This window comes from Bidens hawaiensis, unplaced genomic scaffold (genome assembly GCF_021521415.1).
Source record: "Bidens hawaiensis isolate Kalapana, Puna unplaced genomic scaffold, B.hawaiensis_p1.1 tig00019348_1, whole genome shotgun sequence".
NCBI lineage: Eukaryota > Viridiplantae > Streptophyta > Magnoliopsida > Asterales > Asteraceae > Bidens > Bidens hawaiensis.
The window spans coordinates 336,188-356,846 of record NW_027492939.1 but is presented as its reverse complement, the minus strand read 5'-3'; the positions used below and the strand labels follow the sequence as shown (position 1 = coordinate 356,846).

Here is a 20,659-nt window from a genome sequence, read left to right as displayed (position 1 = left end):
TGCCTTAACCAATGCCGCACTCCCTGCCCCGTCAACTAAGAAACCTTACACAGGAAACCAACCCTTTTGCCCAACCTGTAAACTTCATCACCCAACTCAAGCCCCGTGTCGACAATGCAACCGATGTGGCCGTATTGGTCACACTGCTGAGTACTGTAGAGTCCTTCCCGCCAACCCAATCGCGCAAACACCACCAACCTACCCGCAAAACCCACAATCAACATACCATAATCCACGACCCAGGTCGTGCTATAACTGCGGTGACCCCAGTCATTTCCGGAACGCGTGCCCAAGACTGCAAGTACAAATTACGCAAGCTAATCCGGTTAACCAAATTTCAAACCAAGTGGCGCGCGGACGAGCTTTTAATATAACCGCGCACCAAGCGCATGCGAATAATGACGTGGTTAATGGTACATTTTTACTTAACGGACAATATGCATCTATACTTTTTGATACTGGCGCCGATAGGAGTTTTATTTCTCGTGCATTTGAACAAAAACTTGCGCGACCGCGAATAAACTTAAACGAAAACTTTACAGTTGAAATGGCTAACGGTGAAACAATTACAATAAACTCCGTGATCAAAGATTGCACGCTTAACCTTAATGAACACGATTTTCTAATCAACCTCATTCCCATGCCTCTTGGAAGTTTTGATGTTATTATTGGTATGGACTGGCTCTCGCAAAATCGCGCCGAAGTAATCTGCGCCAAGAAATTGATTCGCATTCCTCGGGAAAATGGTCAAGATCTTCATATCTACGGCGAGAAACCATCTAACGGTCTTAAACTTATGTCATGCACTGAAGCCCGAAGACTTTTACGAAAGAAATGTGTCGCGTTCTTTGCTCATGTGGTCAAACCCGACGAAGGAAAGAAGAGACTTCATGAAATCCCCATCGTGCGTGACTTTCCTGAAGTCTTTCCCGAAGATCTTTCTGGTTTACCCCCCGCTCGGGAAGTCGAGTTTCGTGTTGATCTTGTTCCTGGTGCATCCCCCGTAGCCAAATCTCCTTATCGACTTGCACCCACTGAAATGCAAGAGTTAGCAAGTCAACTTCAAGAGTTGACCGATAAAGGATTCATTCGCCCTAGCTCTTCGCCGTGGGGTGCTCCGATTTTTTTCGTTAAAAAGATAGACGGTTCGTTTCGCATGTGTATCGATTACCGCGAGCTGAACAAGCTCACCATTAAGAACCGGTACCCCTTACCGCGTATTGACGACCTCTTTGACCAACTCCAAGGTGCCTCTTGTTTCTCCAAAATCGACCTCCATTCTGGCTATCACCAGTTGCGTATCCGCGAAGAAGATATTCCCAAAACTGCCTTTCGAACCCGCTACGGTCATTTTGAATTCTTGGTCATGCCCTTCGGTTTAACCAACGCACCCGCTATCTTCATGGATCTAATGAATCGGGTGTGTAGGCCTTTCTTGGACCAATTCGTGATCGTGTTTATCGATGACGTTCTGGTATATTCCAAAACCAAGGCCGAGCATGAACAACATCTTCTGTTGGTGTTGCAAAAGCTTCGAACCGAACAACTCTATGCCAAACTCTCCAAGTGTGAGTTTTGGTCTGACGAAGTACAGTTTCTTGGTCATGTTGTAAACAAGATGGGTATTCATGTCGACCCATCCAAAATTGAAGCAATCAAGCACTGGATTACACCGACCACTCCTACCGAAATCCGTTCCTTTTTGGGCTTAGCTGGTTACTACCGGCGATTCATTTCGAACTTCTCAAAAATCGCCTTGCCTTTAACAGCATTAACGCGCAAAGGCAAACCGTATATTTGGGGCTCGAAGCAAGAAGAAGCCTTTCAAACGCTCAAGCGAAAGTTGTACGAAGCTCCTGTTCTAACGTTACCAGAGGGTACTGACGACCTTGTCGTTTATTGTGATGCCTCCAACCAAGGTCTCGGTTGTGTACTTATGCAACGAGGCAAGGTTATCGCTTACGCGTCAAGGCAACTCAAAATTCATGAAAAGAATTATACGACTCACGACCTCGAACTTGGCGCAGTTGTATTTGCCTTAAAAATCTGGAGACACTACCTCCATGGTACTAACTGCATCATTTACACCGACCATAAAAGCCTTCAGCACATTTTTGATCAAAAGGAACTTAACATGAGACAACGCCGATGGAACGAACTCATCAGCGATTACGATTGTGAGATCCGATATCACCCTGGAAAGGCTAATGTGGTAGCCGATGCGCTCAGCCGCAAACCCAGTCAACTCAACTGTATTTTGCCGCGCACGCAGCTTCACTTCGCGCCGATCCAAAGCAATCTTGAATCGCGCATTCGCGACGCGCAGCGCGCATCGATCAGCAAAGGCAACCTACGCGCCGAGTCAGCGTGTGGTGCGGAAGCGCATCTAGTCCCTAACCTGAATGGAACTCTTTGTTATCTCAATCGCATCTGGATTCCCAATGATGAGATTCTTCGCACTGTCATACTGAGTGAAGCGCACAAAACTCGGTATTCCATTCATCCTGGTGCTGACAAAATGTACAAAGATTTGCGCCTTACTTATTGGTGGCCCGGTATGAAAAAGGATATTGCTGTGTTCGTAGCTAAATGCCTAACTTGTTCTAAGGTAAAAGCTGAACATCAACGCCCATCTGGTTTGCTCGAACAACCAGAAATTCCTACGTGGAAATGGGAAAGTATAGCAATGGACTTTATCACCAAGTTACCCTCGACCGCAAGCAAACATGATAGCATTTGGGTAATAGTGGATCGATTGACCAAGTCTGCCCACTTTCTGCCCATTCGTGAAACCTACCGTGTTGAACAACTTGCGCATCTATATGTCAAAGAAATTGTCTGCCGTCATGGTACTCCCTTGAGCATAATATCCGATCGCGATGGCCGTTTTATATCTCACTTTTGGAAATCTCTCCAATCTGCGTTAGGAACTCGTTTGGACATGAGTACTGCATATCATCCTCAGACTGACGGACAGTCTGAGCGAACCATCCAAACCCTGGAGGATATGCTTCGATCTTGTGTTCTTGATTTTGGAGGTAATTGGGATTCACACCTACCTCTGATCGAGTTCTCTTATAATAACAGCTATCATTCCAGCATCGGTATGGCCCCATTTGAAGCACTTTACGGTCGAAAGTGCCGCTCACCGATTTGTTGGGACGAAGTGGGTGAAGTTCAAATCACAGGACCCGAACTAGTTCAAGAGACAACCGATAAAATCGCCAAGGTCCGTGATCATCTGCTGACTGCCAGAAGCCGGCAGAAGAGTTACGCAGATCGCAGGCGGAAGCCTCTCGAATTTTTAGTTGGTGATCTTGTTCTCCTCAAAGTGTCGCCCTGGAAGGGTGTTGTCCGCTTTGGGAAGAAAGGTAAGCTTGAACCTCGTTATGTTGGTCCGTTCAAGATTCTTGCGAGAGTGGGAAAGGTTGCCTACAAACTGGACCTGCCGCCCGCGCTCAGCAATGTGCATCCAACGTTCCATGTATCCAATCTCAAGAAATGTTTAGCTGACGAGAACCTCCACATACCACTTGATGAAGTTCAAGTTGATGAGTCTATGCATTTCGTTGAGAAGCCTGTTGAGATTATGGATCGCGAGGTGAAGCAAACCAAGCGCAGTCGCATCCCTATTGTCAAAGTTCGCTGGGAGTCAAAGCGCGGAGCCGAGTTCACTTGGGAAAGGGAAGATCAATTGAAGATCAAATACCCGCACCTTTTCTCTGCGCATCCTACTTCGAGATAAATTTCGGGACGAAATTTCTTAAAGTAGGGAAGACTGTGACAACTGCCCAAATCCGACCCGACCCAGGTACCCGTTTTCGGATCCGATTTTAAGATTTAAAATTTGATTATAATCTTTATAAATTTATCTTATATATATATATATATTACTAATAATAATAATTCCTTTCCGCCGTCCCGCCCCTTTTTCTCTCTTGTCGCCGTCCCGCCCCTCTGCTTAACCCTTAAGCCTTGAACCCCTTTTTCTCTTAACTCTTTGCTTGTCCTTTGGTTCTTCCCGCCTAAGGATGTCTGCGCAGCTCCACGCGCCAGACTCCTTACAAGGAAGCCTGCGTGAAGACCAGCTGTTCCTGCGATACGCGAGACGAACTCTTCCCGCGACGCGCAAAGGATTGTAGTTCTTCCCGCGGCGCGCAAAGGATTGTAGTTCTTCCCGCGGCGCGCTAAGGATTGTAGCTCTTCCCGCGGCGCGCTAAGGATTGTAGCTCTTCCCGCGGCGCGCAAAGGATTGTAGCTCTTCCCGCGGCGCGCTAAGGATTGTAGCTCTTCCCGCGGCGCGCTAAGGATTGTTCTGTCTGCCTTCGCCCTCGCGCACTCAAGCCTTCTCGCGCTAGACACTTAAGTCTTTTCTCCAGTTTAAGCCAGCCTGTATGCTTTTGAAATATCTTATCTTCTGTGCTATACCTGCCAAGGTATGGGCACAGTAGGCCAGATCTGACATCTGTCCGAAAAGTCACTTTCGGCGCAGCTTGCTTACCAACCCTCTTGGTTGTCAGAAAAAGTAACTGGCATAATCTTTTAAAATCTTCTTTTCCATGTCTTGAACAGTACTTTGACTGACCCCTCCCATGCTATGAACAGTAACCTGTCAACCTTCCCCATCCCCTGCAGCTGCCACCATATCTTTTGCTTGTGATATCTTTTGCTTTTGATATCTTTTGCTTTGATTTGATAAGATCTTTTTCCCCAATTCAAGGGATGTGTTCCCTAGGGGTTTCCTATAAATAAAACTAATTTCTTGGATAATTAAACACTACACTCAAACACTTAAACACTCCCCAAAATCTTTCTCCCTTACTCTCAGCCGAAGATCCTCAGCGACGCCTCCACTCCCCTCTTTGCAATCCGTCTTCTCTTCTTTTCTGCCCAGAAATCTCGGTAAATATATAATTTGTTTAAGTGACTTGCATATATTCAAGACATAAAAACCAATCGTTAAACCAATAACCTCTTATTTATAGGTTAACTTTCGCTTGTTTAAAAGTTGGTTCTTACGTTATCTTTCAACGCACCTTTTACAAGTGAGTAATCTCGTACCTAATCCCCTTTTATTTTTAACGTTTTGGGATGTTCATGTGTTCGTACAACTTGAGTCTTAAACTTGTTTATGAAATTATGTGCGCAAAACCCATGTGTTATGGACGTTTACTAGTGTTGTATATTTGTATGTGTTGATCATTAACCGCTTTGATCGGCCTATTCCGAAGTTTTCATGGATCCATTAGATAAACACGGGAGACCTATCGTTATGATTTTCTTGATTTGTTTACACATACACGAATGATTATTTGTTTTTGCTCGATTTGGAGCACGCTATGAACTATGAGCTATGATCTATTTAGGCTTGATAACAATCTGTTTACACACTATGTTGAACACCAGTTATACACATGTTGCGCGCAGTGATTTGTTATTATCTATTTATATCTATTAATCTTGATTTCTCACCGACACGCAAGTGTTGACGTTTTATTTTAACACATGTTCAGGTTTGCTGTAGCTGCTTTTGGAAACTCGAGGACACGTAGGATGTTTTCTTTTACTTTGGACCTAGTTTAAAATATAACAAGACAAATTTATGTATTTGAATATTATGAGTTATGTTATGTGATTTATGTTACTTTATGGTGTGTTATGCGCATGCGCAATGAAATGTATTTATTAAATATTGACACCCTAATAGTGTCACGAGTAATGAAACAATACGTAGCGCCCCGATGTATAATCCGCCATCGGTCGGGGTGTTACAGGGTTCCTCCTTGTGACCACCCTCCGGCGTGAGAATCAGACTAGATTGTTCTGAATATAAGTGTATATTAAGAGAAATAGCTAGTGAAGATAAGATACAAGATAATGATACCGTTCCAAGGTGTTGAAGTATTTATAGCCGAAGGTAGGTTTCCAAGCAGGTACAGCCAGCTGTATAATATTCCTTTTCTACCAACTGTGGGCTACGCACGTGTCATGCTGGTAGTTGGTGGGTAGGCAGCGGCTGATAGTGACATGGCCGGCTGTGTACTATTCCTTTTCCGCCGGCTGTGTACTATTCCTTTTCCGCCGGCTGTGTACTATTCCTTTTCCGCCGGCTGTGTACTATTCCTTTTCCACCAACTGCAGGCTATGTACGTGCCCCGACAAGGGTTGGTGAGTAGGCAGCGGCTGATAGTGACATTTTGTACTAGAGCGTGCTCCTCGTACTGTTGTCGGTGAGCTGTCACCCTGTGATTGGTTCATGGGCTGCTTTGGTCAGATCTTGTCTATTTTGTCCATACCTTGGCAGGTATAGTACAAAAGATCTTCCAGAAGCGTACGGACTGGCTCATTTGGGCGGGAGTATTCCCGCCTTGCTCATTCCTTCAGGTGACACTGAATTATTGAGAGTTAGTGCCTTGTGCGTGTAGCCTTGCTATTAGTGCGGGTAGCCTTCCCTGATGGCTTGTATCCGCAACTGCGGGAACAGGCGGGGTACTTCACCATTGGGAGGCTTTTCCTGCGGGAACAGCTGGCGTACTGCGCGTAAGGTCTTCATCTCTGAGCATGGTTGGTCCTGCGGAACCAGTTGGTCCTTGCGCAGACGTCCCTCTTCAAGGTGAGTCTTGCGGGTCCAACTGGGCTCTGCTGGGACCTACCTCTTCAAGTCCCCCCAGTCCAATGTTCTTCTCATGAATTGTTAATAAGTGAGGTGAACTTTTGGACTTAAGCAAGGGGTTTTTGAAAGGCTTTTTAGTTTTAAGGTTTTCCGTGGGGATTCTTCCCGCGGTTTTCCTAATGTCACTCGCAGAAATTCCCGACTTTTCTGCCTGATCTTTGGTTGTGATGCGGGTAGGTGTTTAACCCCTTCGCACATCGGGAGCGTTAAGTTTCACTTGTATAGATTCTTCACGAGGTTTTGGTAGTTTCGGACATAGTGATCAGTTATGTTAAACCACCAACTCCGCCTTGAAGTTTCAAACAAGCTAGTTCTCAACTTTCCCGCTATGCGGAGGTGCTATTTCTCTTTCCGCAAGCACGGTCCAGAAGATCCTTCTTGGTTTCAATTCCCTGCAAGTGCTAAGTATGTGAAGGGTTTCGCCTTGACACTGTACCCGCACTCGTCTTATAGTTTCTTCACTTCCAAGGTATTCTTGGCTTCCATTCCCTGCAGGTGCTAGGTATGTGAAGGGTTTCGCCTTGACACTGTACCCGCACTTGTCTTACGGTTTCTTGGGCACCAAGGTAAGGGGGTATATTCCCTCTTATTTTTGAATATTTGAATCTTTTTGAATTTTTTTTTTTTTTTGAAATTCGAAGAGTTGGTGAAAGGATAAGAACAGTCCAAACTGTTGAAGGGACGTTAGTGTCGTCCGACTGTTTCTTCTGACAGTTTCAGAACGTGCAGGAAGTTATGGCGACGTGACAGTATATGGTTGTTCCAGACGCTTTTTCAGGCGCGTGGGCGCGAGTTTTCGGGCGCGTGGGTGCGAAGTTTACGGCGCGCGTCCTGTCAACAGCTGTTGCCAGCTTGCTTTTTCCACGTGTCATAGTTTCATTGCACTTGCGATTTCCTCTCTCTTCCGCATTAAATTCATCGCATTCATTGCGATGAGTATATAAAGGGGGAGAGGGTTCATCTTAATCCACACTTTCACTTCTCTCTTCTTCTTCTAAACGATTTCCGGCGAATACTCTAACTTTCCGTCGAGCATTCTCCTGAAATCGTTCTTTACATATAAAACATGTCTTCTACTCATGATCCAGAAGTCACCGCCGAAGAGTCCGACGTGTATATCGAGAACCCATCGTCCACTTCTGAGAAGGACGATAAGAGTACTGCTGGCGAGTGCCAGTGTGCTCTTCCCGTCGACCTCTATCAGTACATCGTCAGGAAGTTCATGCTCGAGCCTTTCGAGCCTGAGTTTCCTGCGTCTCATCAGACGGTGTACGATGCCCCCAAAGGCAAGATAGGGGTATATGCTGCATTCTTCGTCTATGGGAATTTCAGGTTCCCATTGACGAAGTTTGTATACCGTGTTTTGGAGAGACACGGTGTGCACCTGACGGAGGTACACCCAATGGCGATCGCCAAGATCCGCCATTGTGAATGGGTGTGCCTCATTCTTGGTGTGGAGCCCCATGTCGAATGCCTGATGACCTTCTACTCCTGGAGGTGCATCCAAGGCTGGTACACCTTGGTCACCCGGATCAAGGGTTTGAAGATCTGTGCTATCGAGCGCAGTCTTTGGTCTTGGAAGCGGGAGTTCTTCTACATCTCTGCCCGTGTCGTCCCTATTGCGATGACATTCAAGAACGGGAGAGCACTCCCCAGCCTTCACGCCTCCAACTACCAGGAGGCGGAATGGTTTTCCAAGATCTCCCGGATCCAGACTCCGGTTTACCGCTTTGCGGAGTCTGGGATGGTGATGCTCGGCATGAGCCGGGTGTGGAAAGATGCTGGGGCAGAGGCGCCACAGATTCCCATCGTCCTCGAATACGGTTTGAACTCTAACCCTTACGGTATGCATCATATTATCCGCTAATTTAAGGTTTTTGTTCTAACCATTTCTTTCTTTTTATTTTCAGAGGGAAACAACTTGCAGTCTCTTCTGCAGCCGCGGGAGAGCGGTGGTCCCGCTCGGTTGGGTACTCGTGCTCTTGACGAGAACGAGTTGCCCATCGTTGAGCAAACGGCGGATCGGTTTGTGGAGGCCTACCCGCCAGGCCACGAAATTCTGAGCGCCACGCGGCCAGGTAAGGGATTATTTAACCCTCGCCCACTCAATGCTCAAACCTCTGCTGGAATTCCTCTAATTTTGTCATCTTCTGATGAGGAATCCGCAGATGGTCCTTTCTTCGCGAGGAAGAAGGCTGCTGGCGGGAAGGGCAAGGCAAAGATTGCCTCCACTGCCGATCAGGGGAACCGGTCTGACTCGGAGACCGAAAGCGAGGAGGCGGCGGGGAACCCTGGTGGTGGTGAGACCACTGTTCCGGAGGTTGAGATAGCTGTCACCTCCGGGCAGCCTAGTACGACGACGGTGACCGGCGTGAAGAGGCCGGCTCCATCGGGTTCGTCCCTGCGTATCCGATCCTTCAAGCTCAAGAGAACTCGTAAGTATAAATTTCATTTGCTTTAACTGCATATCTTTCCGCCATTATACTTATATATCTTGTCTTCGTGCAGGCATGGATGCTACCCGCATTCCAGAGTGGAGCGGGGAGGAGCGTTTCTGGACCCATGACGGTAGGTTTGGTCAACCTACCCGAGGCGATGACCCAGGCGGCTACGCCTGTTTGCAGTATTTGTTCAGTTGCTCATCCCGTTGAGGCAACTGTTCCAACTGTAACATCATCCCCGCCGGCTGTCAGTGCCATCTTCACGGAATCCTTCACTGAGCCGGCGGTGGTTTCTTCTGCGGGTTCTTCCGCGGCGACTGCCACGGTTGTGAGTTCACCTCCGGTGAGTTCACCTCCGTTGGTTTCTACCGCGGCGGCCTCCACCATGCCTCCTCCGGCGCCGGCGACCGCGGCCGGTCCTTCAGGTATGTTCGGGGTTGGGGCGTCTAGCCAACTTTGCCTCCTTCCCGTCTCCTTGACCTTTTGGATGGATATCCCTTAGGTTCAGGTGATGGGTTTGGTGGCTATCGGCCGGTTGTCGACCCTACAGGTGCGTGGGGTTATCTTGGCCTTATATCCCTTTTATCATTTTTTCTCTAACTGTTTTTTGTTTTATTGCAGTTCGTGATTCCAACGAGGTGTACGCTCCTCGGTGGAGTATCCGCCGGGGAACGACCCTCCGGACTGCTGCGGATTGCGTCGAATGGGCGCGTCACGCCGCCCTAAGCGATGCGTTGTGGGAGGCAATGGCTAACTACCAGGAGGGTAGGCTAACCAATGAGCTTAGAATTCTCCTTGCCCGGATGCAGCAGCGCGTCGAGCTGCTTTGTCGTGAAAGCGACAAGTTAAAGACGGCGCGTAGCCTGGAGGTGGCTCAGGCGCGGGCTATCCGGGAGGAGAATAAGAGGCTCGCCGCCGTTGCTGCGGAAAAGGAGAAGGCCTTCAAGGCCCTCGAGGTTGAAGTTCAGGCCCGGCTGGAGCCCGTTCCAAGGCTACCCAAGCTGTTAACGAACAGCTTCGGTTGGCTAAGGAAACTGCACGGAACGCAACTAAGAGGGCCACCAAGGCTGAAGCTGTTGCTGAGCCTCTACGCACCGAGAATGAGGAACTTAAAGCCAAACTCGAGAGGCTCCAGCAGGCTCATGATGCCTTGGCCATGGAAGACGCCAAGAAGCTCCAAGAGATCTTGGACCAGAGGGGCATGCTTGACCACACTGAGCGTAAGCTGAAGGGCGTTGAAGAGGCTGCAGCTAAAGATGTGTTGCTTGCCAACCTTACTAAAAACGAAGCCGAACGCGCCCGTGATGAAGCTCAAGCTGCCCTCCGGGAGGCTCTGGTTACCAAGGAATGGCTTCTACGAGAAGCGTTGTCGCAGGTATGTGCAGCTTCATAACTTCTTTACGCTTTTCCTTACACTTAGAGTTTTTGATATACTTCTGTTTTGTAGGTTGTGCATCGGGTTCTTACGAACACATCTTATGACGATGCCATGAGCGCAGCCCTCAACGCTTCTCATGAGGATGGGGAAAAGGCTGGCTTCCTGCTTGGTCTAGGGTTTGTTGAGAAGGGCATCCCGCCTTCCAACTTCCCTCTATATGACGTAGATACTGAAGCTGCTTATGACCAAGCAGTGAACCAGTATGCTGCTTTCCCGCATCCGGTGGTGGAGAAGGTGAACGAGATTACTGCTGCTGATGATGGGCTAGCTATTCTCAAGGCTTTCCTTGAACCGCCACACTCAACTGATGGTGCGGGTTCAAGTGGGAGTGGTCCTGAAGCTTGAGCCTTTAGATCCCTCTCCACCGTTGGAATAGATTTTTATTTTTGTATCGATTTATATTCTTGTATGCGGGTATGTGCCCGGCCATTCTTGTAATACTTAAATTTTTATGGAATATAAATCTTTTGTTAATGCCTTGCCTTGTAAACCTTATATGTTTTGCTCATGCATATTCTAGTTTAACTTAGCAATTTCTTAAGTACATTGGATAAGTTAACCTTTCAACGTGGCAGATGATAGGTTAAAGTTTTGCTTCCTCTTTCGTGATTGTGCGGGTAAGACCGTCACTTTCACTTAGTAGGATGGCTAAACTTTACCTATATCTGACCTGCGTGGAGGTTTTCCTCATCTTTTCCTTAGAAATTTTCTAAGTGTTTTGAATAAGTTAACCTTTCGACGCGCGGTTGTCAATAGGTTAATGTTCAGTTTCCTCTATCATGATTGTGCGGGTAAGACCGTCACTTTCATTTAGTGGGATGACCAAACTTCACCTATAACTGACCTGCGTGAAGGTTTTCCTCATCTTTTCTGTAGAAATTTTTTCCGTTTTTTGTGTTTATGCGGGTTTTGCCGCCTTCCACACGCAACGACTTACTTCTTCCCATATTTATGCGGTGAATACCGGCATATCAGTGTGGGAAGTTCATAAGTATAAAGGTAAGGCTATCAACACAATGTGATAAAGGAGAATCATTTCCATTAGAAGTGGCTCTAGGCCTTTTCTCTACAAGTTTGGAATTGATCTACATGTAACATTTGCGTAATTGAGCTCCATTCCATGTTCTTGGGTTGGGAGTGCCATCGAGCCTTTCGAGCCGGTATGCGCCCTTTCCCAAAACTTCTTTGATAATGTATGGTCCTTCCCAGACCGGGGCCAGCTTTCCTGGGCGCTCTTGGTTCGAAGCCTCGTTTTTACGCAATATGTAGTCTCCTACATTGAAGTTGCAGAGTTTTACCCGCGTGTTGTAGTATTTTTGCATTTGTCGCTTGTAGTTTTCTTCACACGCTCCGGCTAAGTCTCTACGTTCCTCGGTTAACATAAGGTCTAACCGTCTTTCCGCATCATTGTCTTCTGGCTGAATCAAGACCCTTGGTGAGGGTAAACCAATTTCGACCGGGACCATGGCTTCAGTACCATAAGTGAGGCTGAACGGGGTTTCTCCCGTACTGGCCTTTTTCAGCGTTCTGTTTGCCCAAAGGACGTGTGGAACTTCGTCCACCCAGCCGGATCTGTGTTCCAAGAGTCTTTTCTTTATGCCGTCGACGATGCTCTTATTTGCTCTTTCCACCTCACCATTACCCTGCGGGTGCGCCACTGAGGTAAAGGTGTGGGTGATTTGAAGTTCTTCCAGCCACTTTTGTAGCTTCTTGTCGGCAAAGTTGGTGCCGTTATCGCTCACCAAAGTCTGTGAAAGTCCAAAACGACAAATAATAAATTCCCAAATAAATTTTTTAATATGTTTTGCGGTTGTTTGGGCTAAGGGTTTTGCTTCTATCCACTTGGTGAAGTAGTCGATGGCTACCACTAGAAACTGAACGTTTCCTGCTGCTGTGGGAAATGGGCATGTCACATCGATGGCCCACTTCTGAAATGGCCATGAAGAGGTGACTGGAACAAGTTCATTCTTCGGACGATGCGTGTTGGGTGCGTAGAGTTGACAAGCCCTACACTTTCTGATGTATGCCAGCGCATCCGTATGCATCCCCGACCAAAAGTATCCCGCGTTGTTTAGCTTAGCTACAACAGCGCGTGGACCTGCGTGTACTCCACAGATGCCCTCGTGCACTTCCCTTAGGAGGTAACCAGCATCTTGGTTGTCTACGCATCTTAGGAGTGGGCCAAGAAAGTTACGTCTGTAAAGGATGTCATCGATGAGTTGATAGTTCAGTGCTTTACAACGTATTTTTCTTGCCTGTGTTTTTTACTCTGGTAGTATACCCGCCGCAAGGTAATTTATTATTGGTGTCATCCATGTTTCTGTGCCGGTTTGGATGACACAGATTTCCTTGTGCGGGACTGATGGTGCTCCAAGGAGTTCAATGCGGATGTCCTTTCCCAAGTGGGTGAAGGCTAATGATGCAAGCTTGCTTAACGCATCCGCAGATTTGTTTTCGCTACGCTTGACGTGTATGACTTTACAATCGTTAAAATCACGCATAAGGGTTTTTGCTTGTGCGAGGTACAGGGCCATTGTGTCGTTCACGGCCGTGTACGTCCCGTTTATTTGGTTGGCTACTAACATGGAATCCACGTGGGCTTCCAAGTTCTTCACTCCCATCTTACGCGCAATTCTCAGCCCGGCCAAGAATGCTTCATACTCCGCTTCGTTATTCGTACTTGGAAAATCCAGTCGAATAGCGTAAGTGTATTCTTGGCCTGCTGGGTTGGTTAGTTTCAACCCTGCGCCTGAACCCTCGTTGCTGGCTGCTCCATCAGTGTAGAGTCGCCAGACATCATCGATGTCCTGTGCTGGGGAGGGTTGAGCCTCCTCCTGGCACTCTTTCTCCCGCGAAGCGGCGACTTCCGCAATAAAGTCGGCCAAGACCTGGCCTTTTATGGCTGGTCTCGGCTTGTACTTTATCGCGTATTCTCCCAATTCTATTGCCCATTTGGCTAGGCGTCCCGACAATTCGGGTTTGCCCAGAACGTTTGCAAGTTTGAAGTTGGTGAGAACGGTGATTGGGTGACCTTGGAAATATTGTCTTAGCCTGCGTGAAGCCTGTACAAGTGCTAGGACTAATTTTTCCAGGGTAGAGTACCGGGTTTCTAAGTCTGTTAGGACACGGCTAACATAGTAGATTGGCATCTGGATGCCTTTTCGCTCTACTTGCAGGACTGCCCCGGTTGCTCTATCTGTGGCGGAGAGGTATAAGATTAATTCCTCCCCCGCTTCTGGTGCTGTGAGCGTTGGGAGTTCGATCAAGCGTGACCGAATTTCCTGAAAAGCTGCTTCCGCTTCTGGTGTCCAGCGGAAGTGCGTTTTCTTTAAACAGTTTCTCAATGTGGACATGAATAGGAACGACCTATCCGCATGGTTTGCCAAAAAGCGGTTAAGTGCAACTAGTCGTCCATTCAGTGTCTGAGCTTGCTTGATGGTAGTAGGTGATTCCATTTTGATAATGGCTTCGACCTTTTCAGGGCTCGCTCTGAAGCCATCTTTAGTAACGATGACTCCTAAGAACTTCCCTTCTTCCATCCCAAAGGAACACTTGCTCGGATTGAGCTTCATGTTTATCTTTCTGAGTGTGTTGAAAGTTTCTTCGATGTCTTTCAACATCGCTTTTGGCTCAGGGCTTTTGACGACCAAGTCATCCATGTAAACTTCCAAGTTCCTCCCAATTTGGGCATGAAACTCTTTGTCCATCAGGCGTTGGTATGTGGACCCTGAATTCTTAAGTCCGAATGGCATCATTTGATAACAAAATGTGCCATCGGGCGTCCGAAATGCGGTTTTGTCCTGGTCGTCTATGGCCATGTGGATTTGATGGTACCCCTTATACGCATCAAGGAAGCATTTAAGGCGAAACGGTGCTAACGAATCTACCTTAAGATCAATTTCGGGTAACGGATAACAATCTTTGGGGCATGTTTTGTTTAAGTCTTTGAAATCTATGCACATGCGCCATTGTTTGTTAGACTTCGGTACCATAACGGGATTCGCAACCCATGTTTGATATCTGCTAACGCGTACGATGCCCGCGTCAAGGAGTTCCTTGACTTGGGTTCTACACGCGTTGCTTGTTCCGCCCCCATTACTCTGCGCTTTTGAATGACTGGCGTAAAAGCCGGGTCACACTTGAGCTTATGCTCTGCCTTACTTCGAGGTACACCAGTCATGTCAGTTGGTGTCCACGCGAAGATGTCAGCGTTTTTCTGTAGTAAGCGTTTGAGTAAGGTGCGCGTAGGATCAGTGATTGTTGGGCCAATGGTAACAGCCTGGTCAGGGTATTTGCCATTGAGGGCCCATTTTTCTGGTTTGGTGATGGTTGGTTTAGCCATCTTTGGTTTGGGTTTAGATGAGACAGATGCGATGCATACCTGGGGAATACCGGTGATCATCGCTACACCCTCAGCTGTTGGCCATCCCATCATGCCGTGGACTGAAGATACCACGGCATTGAATCTTGCCATCCCGTCTCTCCCGAAAAGAATGTCGTATGTGTGGTGTGGCTTCCTCATCACGACGAAGTCCACGTCTTCTGTGCGGGAGTGTTTCCCGTCCGTGAGAATGACGGGGAAAGATAGGATACCCAGGGGGGTGTTCGTGCTGCCGTCGAACCCTTCCATCGAGGCGTAGACCGTTTCCAGGCGTTCCTTGTCTTCGTCGTCTAGCTTGTCGAAGAACTGCCTGTACATAACCGTTGACGAGGCGCCGTTGTCAGCAAGAGTGCGGGAAGTGATGTAGTGCCCCAGCTGGCTTTTGATGACGATTGGGCCTTCTTTGCTGGGTCCTCCTGGCACTCGCGGGAAGCGCACCTCATCTTCCTTCCACGCGCATGGTTCTGTCGTTCGTCTTTTTCTTCCTCTGATGTTACTATGAACCATGTGGATGCTGATGTCAACGGGTTTTCGTCCGTTGCCTTTGTATCGGTTATCATTCCTCCCTCCATTCTTGATTGATGCCACAAGGTGTGCAAGTCTTCCATCCTTGACGAATGTTTCAACAATATCCTTCAAGGATGTACACTCCTCAGTGTTGTGACCCTTTGTCCCGTGGAAGTCACAGGATTTGCTCTGATCCGCATTAGGTCGCTGCCGGATCATTGGAGCTTTTGGCCATGGGAGTTTTTCGGTGGCAAATATCTCCGTGACGCTTTTGGTGAGTGGCGTCCACCAGTGTTTTCGGCTTGATGGGTGCGTGTTATCCCTTCCGCCTACTAGAGGGCGAGAGCTGGATGAGGTGTCAAAGTTTACCCTTGACTGCCAAATACCTAGCTTCCTCTTTTTGTTTTGCCGGGCGGTCCGAACGTTGTTTTCTCTAGTCCTCTGCGTGTAGAGGTGTGTATTCTGGGGAAGATCTCTACCCAGTTGCTTCTCCGTTTCGGCAAAGCGCTTGGCCGCCGTCATGATGGCATCCCATGTGGATGGCATGCCGTCCTTACCCGTCAACGTGTGGATAAGCTCTGGGTATTCGGCGCCCTGGATGAAAGCGGCGCGAACAAGATCTTCGCTTATTGTGCCCAGACTCAGCTTTTTCGAGTTAAAACGAGTGATTAAGTCTAGTAAGGATTCATCCTCCTCTCTAACACAGTTGAGGATCGTCCACTGCTCTTTAGTATATTTCCTCTGTTGACTGAAGTGTTGGCTGAACTTGTGTTGAAAGTCCGCCCAATCATAGATGCGATGGACCGGTAAACGATCAAACCATGCCCTGGCCGCTCCAACCAGCGTCATCTGGAACATATAACACCACGTGGGTTCCGTCCAGTTGCTGACGGTTGCCCCTGCTATGAATCTGTTCAAATGATCGTCTGGGTCGGATATACCATCATAAGTGCCGATGTTGGACATCTGTTTGGCACTCTTCGGGGCGATTGCTTCCGCAATGTCCCTTGCAAATTTAGACGTTCCCGCATTTGCAACAGTTGGTCTAAAGGTTTTGGAGAAGTCACGTGGGTTTCCCCCCGCGTTCCTTTGTTTAAAGGTTTCTCCAAAATTCCTTGGTTGGAAGTCCGTTTCCTTGCGCTTCCCTTTCGCCCTATGGCGAGGGTTTGCGTCACTGTCGGACTCCTCCCAATCATCGTCCACGTACTCGCACTCATTGCTCATGTTGAGCTGTTGTCGAGTGCTTCCAAATTCGTCAGCCTGCTGGAGTGAACGTAAGCGTTCATCCAACTCAGCTTTGAATTCCTTCTGACGTGCTTCCGCCCACGCTTTAACTTGATCAAGTGTTTGGCGGGGGAGCCTCGTCTGTTGTCTTTCCACCTGAGTATCAATGAATCCCAGGGGATGATTATTTACTGCACTTGCCCCGGCTTGGGTAACCGGGGTAGTGTTCGTAAAATTTGTGTACTCGCCGGTGTTCCCCCCAGTAGCTGGGGTTGTGGTTACCGGGGTTTCTTGGTCACTCGCTAGCCTTGGCACCGGAGTAACCTTAACCATCTTTCCAGAGGTTTTGAAAAAACTGAGAAAATTAGTTCTAGCTTTTATGCACGGATGGCGCCAATGAAGAAACACTAAGTGGCCCCGGGCAGATTACGGATAATCTGGGGGTTAAATAAATGTTTCCCACGAGGGTTAGTTCCGGCAAAGATGGTTATTCTTCAGATGACCTGCAAAACAGACACCGTGAGCTTGTCACTGAGAAGGGGGGGTTCCTCCTTGTGACCACCCTCCGGCGTGAGAATCAGACTAGATTGTTCTGAATATAAGTGTATATTAAGAGAAATAGCTAGTGAAGATAAGATACAAGATAATGATACCGTTCCAAGGTGTTGGAGTATTTATAGCCGAATGTAGGTTTCCAAGCAGGTACAGCCAGCTGTATAATATTCCTTTTCTACCAACTGTGGGCTACGCACGTGCCATGCTGGTAGTTGGTGGGTAGGCAGCGGCTGATAGTGACATGGCCGGCGGTGTACTATTCCTTTTCCGCCGGCTGTGTACTATTCCTTTTCCGCCGGCTGTGTACTATTCCTTTTCCACCAACTGCAGGCTATGTACGTGCCCCGACAAGGGTTGGTGAGTAGGCAGCGGCTGATAGTGACATTTTGTACTAGAGCGTGCTCCTCGTACTGTTGTCGGTGAGCTGTCACCCTATGATTGGTTCATGGGCTGCTTTGGTCAGATCTTGTCTATTTTGTCCATACCTTGGCAGGTATAGTACAAAAGATCTTCCAGAAGCGTACGGACTGGCTCATTTGGGCGGGAGTATTCCCGCCTTGCTCATTCCTTCAGGTGACACTGAATTATTGAGAGTTAGTGCATTGTGCGTATAGCCTTGCTATTAGTGCGGGTAGCCTTCCCTGATGGCTTGTATCCGCAACTGCGGGAACAGGCGGGGTACTTCACCATTGGGAGGCTTTTCTTGCGGGAACAGCTGGCGTACTGCGCGTAAGGTCTTCATCTCTGAGCATGGTTGGTCCTGCGGAACCAGTTGGTCCTTGCGCAGACGTCCCTCTTTAAGGTGAGTCTTGCGGGTTCAACTGGACTCTGCTGGGACCTACCTCTTCACATATATATATATATATATAGTATTTATGACATCATTCAGTTCAAACATCTATCCGTTCTTTCGAGCCGATCCAACTTTGACTCGGTAAGACGTTACGATCACCAGGTGGGATATGAAAACATTGGTTAGTTGACTATGCTATCGATGTCTTATTGTCTTAATTATTGAACCTACGGTGACCACAAATACCACCTTCTAATTAGAAACAATCCCCACGTGTATTTCTCTGCTTCACCAAACGTAACAATATTCAATACACCAAGTACAAGTCTCCAATGCACCAACTTTCGTCACCCCACACATTTTCCCCAAATTCCCCATGCAATTCCATGCAACCAAATAATGTCTACCTCCCAACCTTCAACGGTCCTCCCCGTGTCCACCACCAAAACCACTCCCGCCGATGACACCCAACCACCGGTCGTCACCCCTGCCGTCCGTGCATTTATCAATCACAACACCGGAACTGTTCGTTCTGGCCTCTCCGAACGCCGTCAGTTGTCGGAACTCGTCGATCGCACCACATTCTCCAAACCTGAATCCATAACCGAAGCCACAACAAGGATCAGAAAAAATTACGCGTATTTTCGAATCAATTACTTCACCGTCGTCGCTGTGGTTATCGCGATCTCTCTCCTCACGAATCCCTTCTCTCTCGTTACGCTCCTGGGGCTTCTTTCTGCGTGGATCTTTCTATATCTTTTCCGGCCAACCGATCCGCCGATGGTGATACTTGGACGAGCTTTTTCGGAACGTGAAACACTAGGGTTGCTGATTGTTTTGAGTATTATTGTTATTTTCTTAACCAGCGTTGGAACAATTTTAATAACTGCGACGTTAATAGGAGCGGGAATTGTGTGTGCTCATGGAGCGTTTCGGGCTCCGGAGGATTTGTTTCTGGAAGAACAAGATCCTGGTGGTTCTAAAGGATTCCTGTCGTTGTTGGGTGGTGCGGCCAACAATGCGGCCGCCTCCGCGGTTCCTGTTCTAGCTCAGAGTTGTGCTTGATTTGGGGTATGTAGAAATAGATTTTATATCTTTTACGTATTTTTTTCTGATTTTATATTTTTGGGTTGTTTATGAGAATGGTTAAAGGTTCATTCTTGGTGATCTTTGGAAAAACTGATATTCTTTTAAGCATTTTTTGATTTTCATTTGCTTTCATTAGGTTTTGTGTTTGGTCTATTTATGCAATGGCTTAATCTAACTTCATCACCAGTTGAATCTTGTTATAATATTAAAGCAATACAGGATATTCTCATGACCTTCAACTAGCATGTCTACGTAGACTTTCAAATCATCTGGTTTCCATCTATAGAATTAACACATAATTCACTAATTAATGGTTTCTAGAATCATAACCTCACTAGTTAATGTTTTCGATAATCATAACCAACCATTTCATTTAAAATGATTTAAAAACCGATTTTGACCACAATTACTTATTTATAACTGATTTTGTGTTCCCTTTTTAGTATTACTATTATTTAGCAATCCAATAATTTGTATAATAGTTTCTCTTTCCACCATTTATACATATTTTTTCTTACATTTTGTGGTTCTTCAGAGAACAAGGTGAAAAATTCTTATGATATCTACATATATATAACGTTTGAAATATGTTCAACCCGTGTGTAACACGAGACACCAACATAAGGTTTTAGATCCTTAAATGATGTCTACAGCCATATATATAGCACCAGTACTTGACGAAAGTAGAATTGAAGAAAAGTTATGACTAGCTTATGATGAAGTATACCTAGTAATTTTGAAGCAACAGCTAGGCATGCACAATGGGAAGACCCATGAAAAATAAGGTAGATCGACTTAATAGAAAGAAAAACAAGACTTGGATTCTAATTGACTTACGCACAAATAAAAAACCAATAGGATTAAATTGGGTATTTACAAAAACGAGACGTACATTAAGAGAGAAATCACTAAATATAAAGCAAACTTGTAGAAAAGGTTGCATACAAAAACATGGAATATATGGAATTTTTTCACGTACAAATGGTGTTTATATAAAAGTAATTTCAGAAATGGTATGGTTTTGAAGTTTATTATAAAAATGGTGTAACCGTGATTTGAAACTACGGTTTGGTTATTTTCTCTATGAACATGTCAGATAGGTATTTCAAAAAATTATTTTTTGATTAAAATAAGACAAGCTGTGGTTTAAAACCACGATGTGTATCTAAAAGTTAAACTTAATACCACTTCCAACTATGTGGTGGTTTTGCTAGTCAAGACGTGGTTTGAAACCGGGGTTTGACCTTTTTCTTTTATCTTTTAACTAGTTTTTGAATCCGTGTATTACACGGGATTTGTCAAATAATAAAAATAAATTAGATTCTTTATTTCAATTGTTCTCAAAATACTTATAAATTAATTTAATGTAGATTTAATGGAAAAAAACAAAAGGGTGGTTAAAAAAAGTACTAAAATAGCATGGTTTTAATGGAAACGTCAAGAAATTATAAAAAAAGTACTAAAGTTGCGTAATTGGTCAAACCTCATGTATGAAAATGAAGTTTAATTCAATAATGAATAAAATCCACACTATGTTATAACTCACTTGACAAAATGG

The 20,659-nt window shown here is 46.4% G+C and overlaps 1 pseudogene; it reads left to right on the top strand.

The window, feature by feature from the left end:
- Positions 1 to 18,150: 18,150 nt before the first annotated feature.
- LOC143558186 (PRA1 family protein B4 pseudogene) lies at positions 18,151 to 19,294 on the top strand (annotated as a pseudogene).
- The last annotated feature ends 1,365 nt before the right edge of the window (positions 19,295 to 20,659 follow it).